The sequence below is a fragment of the Grammomys surdaster genome, unplaced genomic scaffold (genome assembly GCF_004785775.1).
Source record: "Grammomys surdaster isolate TR1022 unplaced genomic scaffold, NIH_TR_1.0 126029, whole genome shotgun sequence".
NCBI lineage: Eukaryota > Metazoa > Chordata > Mammalia > Rodentia > Muridae > Grammomys > Grammomys surdaster.
In genome coordinates this window covers 4,264,665-4,276,933 of record NW_021620842.1, presented here as the reverse complement: position 1 = coordinate 4,276,933, position 12,269 = coordinate 4,264,665, and the positions used below count along the sequence as shown (strand labels likewise).

The following is a 12,269-nucleotide window of genomic DNA, read 5'->3' as shown; positions in this document are numbered from 1 at the left end:
GGGAGAGGGAGAGGGAGAGGGAGAGGGAGAGAAAGAACTGATTTATTGGGGACAGAGTTACAGAGACAGGCAGAATTAGCTAGAGAATGAGAAGACAAATATTAAAGCATATTGTCAGAGTTAGTTTGAGGCAAATCAGAGCAATTCAGTGAGAAGCTATGAGAAGCCAGTTGGAATTAGTCAGTGTGGAGAGGAGTTTTGAGCCAGAACAGCTGAGTTAATCCAGCCAGCAGAGTTCAGGAAGAACAAGAACAGGTGAGCTTATTTAGCAGAAGACAATTACATCTGGGGAATAAAATTTACTTTTACATTAGCCAACCACTGTCTGACTAGATTCATGTACCATTACTTGAGATAAAACTCATACCATATGCTGCTGTGTGATTAAATAGGACATAATTCTAAGAGAAATCCAAATATTACTGTTCTGCTAAAGGAACTTACCAATAAAATGATCCCGAAAGAGATTCTTCTATACTTTAAGATCCATCTCATGCTCAGCCATCATCAAAGAATCTTACTCCTGCAGTATATGGGAACAAATACAGACCCACAACTGGACAATATTCAGGGCTAAATGAGATATCTACAACAAATTATTTCTTCTCAGAGCTGAGGGAACTCTGTTCAAGGGGGCAGAAAGGTTATAAGAGTCAGAGGAGACAGAGAACATCAAGGAACCACAGCCTTCTAAGCAGCATGATTGATTCACATATGAACTCATAGACACTGTGACAGCATTCCAAGAGCCTGCATGAGTTTTTACCAGATGACATCCTAGAGCTGAGAGTAGACACATGCCTATATACCTATCCCATAAGCTAGCTTCAATTGATAACTTCTTTCAGATGAAAAATTACATTTCTGCAAAAATTCCTCATTGAGAATAACAAGGTACTTTTTTTCTATTTGTTTGTTTGTTTTTATTATGTTGTGTTGGGACATTTCATTACACATTACAGATTCTTTGAATAAATATGCAAAATAGTTGGAATATATATATTATATATAATATATACAGTATATATTATATATATAGTCTTTATCATGTTTTTGTATATGTAATCTGCTTTTGTATGTATTTCTAATACTTTTAGGTTTACTCTTCTGTTTGTTTTTCCTATGTTGTTTCTTGTTTGTTAAAGAAAACAAAAACAAAATCATTTTCTATTTTGTTATTCTTTAGATGTTTATTTGTTTTCTAGTGAAAGACAGAAAGAGTGTGGATCCAACTTGGAGAGGAAATGGTGAAAAAATAGAAGTAGTTGAAGGATGGAAAATTGTAATTAGAATATATTGTTTGAAAACAGACTATTTTCAACAAAAGAAATAAAATGAAAATTAGTTAACATGCTTTCACAATTTTGATATCTTACATATTTATGCTACATGAACTAGGAGAAATGGTATTAATTTAGGCAGCTAAAGCAGTTTGGGGAAAAAGCAATTGCCAAAGATTTTTTATATATTTTAATATATTTTAAATTATTAAAAACAAAAATTAAATGAATGATGAAATGTAAAATTTTTCCAATATTTTGATTCTAAAAATTTTCATGAACACAGAATATTGTAGAAAAAGTCACTGATTTCCTCTGAGTAATTGATTTTTCTTATTTGTGTATATTGTGTTTCCTCTTTTATGCACAACTACTGCTATAAGAGACTTCTGGAAACTTTCCAAACATCTCAAGTTGAAGATTCTGTATATATTCCAAGGAAATATTTGATATTAATATGCAGTGGAATTTTACAGCTTTGAAATTCTACATGAAGCATATAGTTCAATCAGAAATTTTGTATGTCAAGCAACTTATCAGGGCTGTATTAAATGCTTGGTTTCCTACTGGGCTGGGACACATTTTTAATTATATTGGATTTTTTTCTAGCATAAATATACGTTAGTTTGAATTTTTGCTGGGTAAAACAAAGGTATCTATTAACTCAATTTAAAAAATTTGGGACAAGAATTATTTTACAATGTTTTCACAAACAAAAACCTAGAAGGTATAACGTGTGCATTAGATAATTTAGAAAGGCAGTTTCCATTTCTTCAAAACTAGTGTTTTTTTATTGTATATGTTTATTTTGATGGCTGCTGGTTTATTTTCTAAATAGGCAGATGCAAAGTAAGAGAAAAATAATACAAATTTCTCTGAAATTACTCTGGATAATTATTTTAATGTATATAGTCGTAGGAATAGAATATAGGGTATCTCAATGAGAAAGAGCAAAATCAGTTTGATCACTTACTTGAATTACTGTTTATTTTTATTCTGAACACATCTTACATTCATAATGGAACTGCTTCAATTATTACTTGAATTTTATAATATTTGACTATTTCTTAAGATGTACTCCCAGCCTCGGCCTCTACATCACAATGACCTGCATTTGACTAACTTCTAAACATTCCATTGTTACATTTGAAATCTTCACAACACTAGGCTACTGTTCTAATATTTTACTTACAGAAATGCCTACAATTGAATCAGTCATGAAATAAAATGTTCATATTGCTAAAAACCTGAGAACCTACCTAGGCAATGTGAAAAAATCCCAAAAGAAGCTGAATAATTGATTAAATGTGATTAAATGATACGTAGAGGTTTTTACTGGATGTAAGATCTGCTCTATGAACTGCAAACCATACCTGACTCTGTAAACTAAGCCAAGAACTGGAGACTAGATATGATATGTTATGGCATCTAGGAGATTTTCTTCTAATGTTCTGCTAAACTGACAAAGGAATGAAATGGGTCCCAGTGACATATTGTTATACTGATTGATCAACCCTCATCTGAGATGTTACTTCATAAAATACATAACATTTATAAACCCAAACAACTTGTCAACATGAAGAGACTTCACAGTGCTCATCCCTAAATGTGATGCTTATGTCATGACTCTGCTCCCTTCAAGGGACCAGAAAGGCTTTAAGAACCTATCTATCTTAGACACATTCTAGATGAAGCATATGCCAATCTTTTTGTTTTGGAGAAATGTTTTACTAGTACTTATACACTAATATAAGAACTATGAAAAACAGAAAAACTAAACATTCAAAGAATCAAAGACCAAAGACTTTAAGGTCATAATGAAGTAAAAAAATGTTCTATGAATATTCTTAGGGGTAATACACTTTAATCATATTCCTATAAAATAGAACTTTAACATTTTAAATGATTTTAGTCTGCTCATTAAAAAGCAAGTTGCTCATTCATCTATTTATTAAATCACTAAATATTTATTGAATTTCTACATATGCCAGGCAATATGCTATGCTTGAGAACTCATAATTGTGAAACACATATCTACTCTGTCTCCAACCTAATGGGAAAGAGATGTTTATTAATCACATACATATTTTTAATTCATACTGATAAAGTTTGTTGTCTGTTGAATAGTGATTCTATCTTGGGGTGGGATTCAGAAAGGATGTGTGAGATGAAAGGTAACACAGCAAAAGTGAGCTGAAGGATAAAACTAAAGCTTTTTATGTGGAGGGCACAGTCACTGAAAGGCCTGAATATGCATTTGTCATATAGCAGAAGGCAAAGAGATGAGATGAGCTCCAGTCATAATAAATAGTTGGGCATGGTTGTGCAAATGAAAGGGAATTGTTTAAGTTTGGGCCTTCAGACCAGAAAACATGGAATATTTTTGTTTGAGTTAATTAATCAATTACCTAATTAATTGGAGAAATTGTGTTACTAAGGAGTGCAGGCTAGATTGGAACATGTGACATTTCTCTATCAGCTTCTGAGTGTTGGGATCACTCAGGTGTACCACCAAGCTTATATGAATTGGAGACATGGCCCTAGAGGCCACCATTGATCTGCTTTAATATATTAGCATCCTATATGAGCTTATCCTATTTTAAGTCACCTTCTCTGAGACATTGTTAGTCTCTTTGCCTCAAAATTACAAAGGGTTAAAGTAGTCCTTTAAGATGTAGCTGGTCATAGTTTGTCATAGGTTATCATCTTCCTCTTCATCTGCTGTCCATTGTAGATGACCATCTTCTCACTGAGAAACTGAGCTTGTTTTAATGGTTTGTCTCATACAGTTATTATTTGTTAGGGAACCTGGAGCTGGCTCAAGATACCCCAAGACCAAGTTCTAAGCCCAAGGTACTTGCCCTAGAGGGACAGAGGATAAGGATAAAGGAAAAGAAGATAGAGGAAAAAGGAGATTGAGAAGGGAACAGTGGAGATGGGGAGAAGGGAGTAGAGAAAGGCTGAAGAGATATCTGTTACAGGAAGAGGAGAAAGTGCCAGGAAACCCTGCTGCTAAGATGGAAGTCTGACATTACAGAAAAGCCATGAGGTCAGTACAATTAACTCACACTCTTTGTCAGCAGGAATTTCTCTTCTCTTCTAGGGATTCATGACCCTACACCACATCGACTATCTGAATAACATTATGTAGTCATGTACTTGAGATTCCTGGAATAACTCCCCATGGAATACACCCTAATGAGGTGTCTCAGTACCTTAGCCTTCAGCCAATGACCTTTGCCTCTGGATATTCTCATCCCCCTCCCCCAAACTATATAATCTTTTTTTGACCCCAAATAAAGCATATGCATGGAAACTGTTTCATGGAATACCACCTGAGAGAGTGGTTTCATCGAACAGTGTCTAAAAGAGCTACAATATTAAAGAGAAACACTGAGATCTCCACAGGGTATATCTTCCCGTCCCCTCTCTGACATTCACTCCCTGACCATTCTGGACTTTTATTCATCCTGTCCTAGGAGTGCAGACACATCAAAGGAAGACTTGGACCACAGAACTCAATTCCACTGCATCCTTCCCCATTAGGTGTGCAGCTATGCCTGTACACTACAGGGAAAGAGGTTCAAAACAAAACAAAACAAAACAGAACAGAACAAAATAAAACAAAACAGAGTCTTGGTGAGAATTAAAGAGACCTCAAGAACAAAGTCTCAGCCCAAGGAAGATTTACAACAGAGGGACAGTGGGTAGGGTATGAATGTAGGGACAAGAATGTAGAAGAAAAAGTAGAGGGGGAAAGAAACAAGGGAGATGGGAGGAGGGCAAGGAAGATAGGGAAGGAGTATTTTTCCTACAAGGGGCACAAAAGACTGCTTCTGGATAAGGAGGAGATAGACATTGGCCATAGTAAAATGGGGTTTTACAAAAATAAAGGAGAAACTTGGTATTAGGATGAGATATTTAATTTTAATTGAGCATGTTAATTAGGTGAGTCAAGGTGGGCTTTTGATTGCTAGACTTGAATACTTTGATAACTGGATCTTGGTAGTCCACCTCAGGAGGAAAGAATTGGCCAAATAAGGGAATGGACCTTGGGGCTAGCTTTAGCAATGTAATCTAATGGTTTTCAGTGAGGCAGAGAGAATTAGGGAGAAGGGCAAGGTTTATCAGAACCATGTTTCCTAGGACAGGGTTGTCTAGGAACACTTCATTATTTCCATCTTCCTGAAAGATATGAGCTTGTCATCCTCATATATTCCTATTGGCATGACTGGAACTCTCCTTTTGTTTTAAGATTGGACAGACAAGTAAATATAAACATCTTAGATGAAGTATAAAGCCTCAAAGAAGAACATGTTAACTATTGGTGAATCTGTTCATGGAATCAAGATCTATTATTCTTATAATTTTTAGCTAAGACTAAAATTATTTGAGAGAGAGAGAAAGAGACAGGGTGGGTTATACATGATTGGTGGCACACTGCTTAATATTTACAACTATGCTGTAACCATAGCTGCTTTGATGATCATTCCCACTAACTAAAGTTGCATGAGCTGCCAGTGAGTTTTTGTTATGAGTTGACTCTGACTATTATGTAAATGACTGAGTGGAAAGCAATGTATGCCAAGGATAACACACATAGTTTTTGCAAAGCAGAGATCTCTGGATTATCTTCCAAGAAGGGATAGTCCATAATTTCTATAGCACTAGAAGATTCACATAAGCAGGAAAATTCAAACCTATTGCATATCATAATTTAAATATCAGCATTCTAGTCTCAGACTCCCTCTGTTTCTCATCCTATCATTGTAGTAAATAGAAGAGAGTTGAAAATTGAAAAAATTCTACATTTACATTATAATCCTAGCCCTCATTATTTACACCATTCTGGCTGCATGAAATGTGTATTTCCATATATTCTGCAAAAAATAATTAACACTCTCATACTTTTTTAATTACAGATTCATTCCTATTAGTTTTTTATTCATTTTATTCTTCAATGCTCAAACACAGAAGCATTTTCATTTACAATGACAGAGTAATCTAATCACAAGAAAATAAAAGCCTGAAATAAATGATATCTTGGGTAGCATAAATGAATACCAAACATGGAAAGGCACCCCAATGTGTGTCTCATAACTGTTGAGTGTGAAATCAGCTTACTAGCAAGAAAGATAAAAAACAAAATTTACACAATAATGTGACTGCAAACGAAACAGAAGAAAGGTAATGAAAAGTCAGATCCCATAACCAGAAAGGGGTGCCATCTGAGTACTACTAGGGTCTAGTACTCTTGTTATTGTCAATACTGCCTAATACTGTTTAATCTTAAAATAAATAAGTCAAAGCTCATATTCTTAGTAATGGTCATTCAGTATTCTGATTAAGAAGTCAAAACTCATTTGCCCTCAGAGCACTGATTTAAGAATCAACTATGTATAATATTTATATATTCCCTTGATGTATTTAATGGAGTTAAAAAGCTGTTAGTGTAATCTGAATATGAAAATAGCAAGGGCACAAAGGAGTCAGATGCATTTATATATACACACAAGTAAAAGGAAGCACAATTTCAGTGTCACAGGATGGTGACTTAAGATTATTACTTCAGAGATTGAGTCTTTCTGGCCACTTTTGTAAATAAACACACTATATTCTAGTAAGAATTATTTTACTTTTCCTAACAGGATAATCTAAACCAAATACTTGGAATGCTCAAAAGATTTTCCACTGAACATCCTAAGGCATGCTAAAACATAATTTAAAGTGAGACTTAAAAGGAATGCATATCTTCTCACTAGTCAAAACAGGAGGAACATTCTATTTAATTCCTGAGAAGCCTTAGATAACATATCTAACACATAGGCATCTTCAGTTTCATAATTTGTGCAAAACTGTTTGGTGCAAGTAGGCTCAACCAGATTTGGCAGTTTTAGGAACTTCCCATTTGAAGTACAAGAAATCATTTTCTAACAATGGCAATGGAGGAGGGAGCTTTGGTCTTCTTGCTCTGTTAGCTTCATTATGATCCTAATGCAAGGGCTCTGGATTAAAATATGCCTGCAAGAATGACATGTTAATACCTAACCCTTTTGGCTCCTTTTGCCTTCTTCTGCTTCTTTTTCTGTTGTTGTTGTTACCAAGGTATGTTTTTAGCGTCTTGGGGGTACAATATTACTTTAGGGCTAGTTATTGTTCTGACACTGCCAGGTCTTGGAGAGATGGGCAAACTGTTCATACATTTTCTGGTGTCCAATTCAGAAGAAGTTCCTTTCCAGTCTGGTTCATCTTTGTATCCTTCTTTTTTCCTAGGTAGTAAGAATGCTCTTGCATAGGTTGCCATCATTCTCTACCTAGTTACTTGGGATCATAATTCTAAGGCAGTTTTTCTTGTTGTTGCTGTTGTTTTTGTTGTTGTCATCATTGTCCTCCTCTTCCTCCTCTTCTTCCTCCTCCCCCTTCTCCTTCTCTCCTCTCCCTCCTCCTCATCCTCCTTCTTTCTCCTCCTTCTTCTAATCTCCTTGATATTGCTCTTTAGGTTGATTTTCTTCAGAAAATTTCTCACCCCTCTTTGATATGCATGTAGCAAATGATAATTTTCAAGAGTCTCAATATCTACTTTTAGAGGCATATTATGTTCTGAGGACAACAGTTCTGGTAAACTGCTTTCACTGGGTTCTACAAGCAGAAATAATTGGGAGCAGGTATAAATATCTTTGAATTTTGCTTCCATAGTTGTTGTAAGTTAGTAAGTGCTTCCAATTTCCTGGTATATTTAAGCTTGAACTTTTAAATTTCTCTCATCTAAGACAAACTATCAGGAAGTTAGGGGTTGGTAGCTTTGATACCGTTGGATGATTTGTGGAAGATCTCAGAGAAACTATCAATATCTCCCTTGTGGCTACATATGGTCAACAACATAGAATGTCATGCTTGGTTTATGCTTTACCTCCACCTCCTCCACTCATCTCAATATTAGACAGGTTTAAAAATAATATCTTGAGAAAATTTGAATTGTGGCATTTTAAACTTGATTTCAGCTTTATTTTCTGAATGTTTGTCAGAAAATTCCTGAAGCAGCTCTATTGTTTTTGACAGTTGCTTTTCATGGCACAGCTGAGAAGCTTGTATTAACACAGGCAGGAGGTACTCAGGACATTGGGATTGCCAGTTGGCAGATATTTTGTGGTATTGTTCTATCTAGTTTGTATACATAGCAAGCAAACTTTGTTAAATCCCACAGATTGCAAGTGTTTCTTTGAAAGCTTAAATGTTACTCCTGCATTGGTTAATTTTACTTTTTTCTTCCAGTTAAAGACATTTGGTCCTTATTAATGATAAAGATGCTGTTTGCAATTGAGGCCAGTAGGGTCACATTTGTTAGCTTTAATTTGCAAAGTTGTAGAGCTTCCTCTCTTTGTCCCTGATACTACAGGACATACCCATTTGACCATGAATGATTGACAGTTTTCTCTCCCTCTTTACTGTTAGAATTCAGCTTTTGTGCCAGAAATACATAGTTCTTGCAGTTAATGCCAAGGTTCCCAAGAAGGTTCACATTTACTGTGGGTAGTAGCTTCTACTAGACAGCATAAGATCATTATACTCTTTTTTATTCTGTTTTGTTACTTATAAAACTGTGAGCCTGGGTAAAAAGATTAAAAAAAAAATAAAGAATTGTACCAAGCTTTTCAAAGTCAAAAACAGTACTCCATTGTTTTTATAATTAAAGAACAGAATTCATTTTCCAAATACTTCTGCATGATGACCACTGACTAATATGTAAGGACAATATGGAGATTTGACTTAATTGAAGACCTAAATTTGTGAATGAATTGGTGTGTGATATAAGTGTAAAGTAAAATAAATATGGGATCATGAAAGTTTAGTAAGAAAAATATAACATTCCCAATGATGAAGTAGATTTGATTTCCTGTTGAAGTTTAAATATATTTAATAAGCAAAGTTTAGATTTAAAATAATTCTTCCTATTGTTGTTATTTTATTTTTTGTAGCTATTAGGAAATTTTAATTAACATACTTGACTAGTATCAGTAACTTCATGCCTATAAGTTTCACAGCCTGCCTTCCATTTCTATCTACTTCTGTTTACAACTTTGCCATATTTGTACCCTTGCATCATTAGCAAAATATTTGAACGCAGGTGATTATTATAAATAAATTAATACTATACTACTAATGAAATGGAAAAAAAAATCTAGTCACGATCTGAAAGGGAACAAAATGCCAAATGGTTAAGATACTTTAATTACAATAATGGTAAATTAAGGTTAAGTGCTGAAGTCTAAGAAGGCACCATATCACTTAAATTAATCATTTGATATTAGTTGTTATATCACTATCCTTTATTGAGATGAGATTCTGTTGATATCTCGTAATCATCATTTACAGAATGTAATAATGCCTGAAGTACATTTTTAAGAAATCTAGCATTTTATTCATGCTCAAAAGACAGCCATATTGGCTTAAAAACACAGTGCATAGCCTTGAATCTTGTTCAAATGCTTTCTCTATGTTTTACATCTTATAAAGGTTCTTTAGCTTTTAGTGCCAGGGAAATGTTAGTGATCCCCAACAAAAGACAGGAGCCAATCTGATACAACTCTCAGCAGGGTCTTTATTCTGTTTGAGTTAGATTCTCTAAAATGTAGTCTGAACTTAAAAGATTTGGCATCTCAAGTTCTAGAATCCCACATTTCTCTTCTTTAAGGTAGAAATTATAGGCAAGCCCAACGTGTGGGAAGACACGAACACTGATGAGGGAGTGCATATAAAGCACTTGGACCAATGTCTACCAAATAGGAAGAGGTCAGTACACAGTACCTACTGCTATTCTCCTTTCAGTATTAGGTTTCAGCTAAACTGGTATATAAGGGTGAGTTTCTCAGTAGCAGATAGTGGCCTATTCCTTCTACCTATCTTGAATGAAGTTGCTTCCTACAGAAATAGCAAGGAAGAATATAGCAGAGCACACAGGCTGTTATGGGTTGGGTTGCCCACATGACAGCCTGGAATTAGGTAATTGTTATAGTGCTGAGCACGATGGCCAAAGCACAACAAACTCTAAATGTGCCCCAGAGGGGCTCTCACTTCCCTCTTGCTTCAGAAAACAGTCTCCAGAAACTTCAGTTAGGCACACCTGACCTGAGTGCTGGAGGAAAATTCCTCCTGATTACTCAGGTAGGCAAAAAGCTGCAGTATAATACAGAAAGGCAACAGATGGGCAGACAAGTTCATCTAGGAACAAGGAATACTTTCTATGAGGAACTGAAAGACAGAACACAAAGTCTATAGTAATCTAAAGGGAAGATGAGTAAAGATGGGCAATGTACTGCTTGTTTTTGATAGACAAATAACAAAGCATAAAATAGGAAACTTCAGCAGAATTTAAGAAGTTTAGCATTTGATGTCACTACATCTCGTAGGAAATAAATACAGTTATATTGTATCCATAAATTACGGCAGACTTCTCAAGGAGAAATTTAGTAACATTTGTGAAATTGTAAAATATGCAAATTTAGATTTAATCAACCCCTTTAGAATTTTTTTCGCTTACAAAAAATAGGGTTCTAAAGGACCTGGGGAGATCCTACATAGAGAGTCAGTACAATTGCCGTGTGGCTGATGTGATTGCCTGCCACAGATGCAGGTTGAAAGCTACAGTGGAATAGTCAGAGTCACTAGAAGTATGACCTAAATAGACAAAAAAATAAAATAAAAACCTGGAACTGTTTAAAGGAGTTGATTCACTTTACTGACCAATTATCAATAATCAATTTTTGATCTACAAAATTTGCCTTTTCTTAAAAAGGGATTTGATTTCAAATCAGGAAATCAATAACAATGATAAACCTCCATAAGGAGTTTCAAAACCTTCTACAACATGCATACTGAAAATTATGACTTTGAAACTTGTTGTTTGCTTGTTTGTGTTTTTGTAAAACGTATCATGATAAGGACATTATGGAATTATTTGTCAGCTCAGTCAGTATGTGAGAATGTCAGAATTTAGCACAGGAACCACATAAAATAGCAACTACACAGAGTAAAAATTAGGATAATTGTTGCATGCCTGTAATACTAATGAATTTATTAATTTAGTACAAATGGTGAAAAAGTATACACTGCTAAGCTTACCTTAGATATTTGTTTGACAACAAATTCTAAGAGTTCATTAACAAGGGATTTGCCTGAGTTCTTAGCAGTGTTAATTCTCAGCCCTGTAATCTGGTTTGAATCTTTAAATTATATAAATATAAATATAAATATAAATATGTGTGTGTGTGTATGTGTGTGTGTGTGTATAATTTCATACTAAAAATAAAGAAATATATATGTGTATACACACATAGTTAAATACTCAGTACCCCATTGCTCAGGTTATTTTCAGTCCTAAGGTGAGTGACGGTAAATTTATTAAATCACTTTGCATATTAAATTATTCTGTAAAATCAACAAAAGATAAGACTTCAAAGTTGTGACCCTGAAATATAAAATTATTAGGGCTTTTCCCAAAATTTCCGAATTAAATATCTGATGAAGTGATTAAACTATAAAGAGATCTGTAGATTAAATATGTGTACCATCTAAGGTAATTACTGGTGAAGAACAAACATCTGTGTTCTCTAGGCCCAGCTCCTAGTTGTACTAGTGTATAGTCATTTCTTTGGCCAGCTCCCCTATCTACCTGAGCTAGCACATCACTGCCAATGGAAATGTCAACCTGGAGGGCTCAGTACAGAAAATCTTTCCTTTGTGTCTTTTTTGTCTTGGATGAATTGACTTTGCTTTGGTTTTCTCTGTTTTTAAAACATCAGTGGGAATTAAAATTATACTCAACTGTAATTCAGCTTCATTTACCAAATAAATATATTTTTCATAGAACATAAATTAAGTTTTCTTGCACTCTCTAACTGCCCTTCTAACACAAGGTGAATGTGTTCAATTTTCCTTTGTGATCATAATGTCTCCTTTTATGAAATCTCAAATTGTATGTAAGTAAAGAAG

General features: G+C 34.6%; 1 pseudogene; it reads right to left on the bottom strand.

Moving 5' to 3' along the window:
- Nucleotides 1-7,393: 7,393 nt before the first annotated feature.
- Nucleotides 7,394-12,269, bottom strand: part of LOC114610136 — a 132,913-nt pseudogene continuing 128,037 nt past the window's right edge.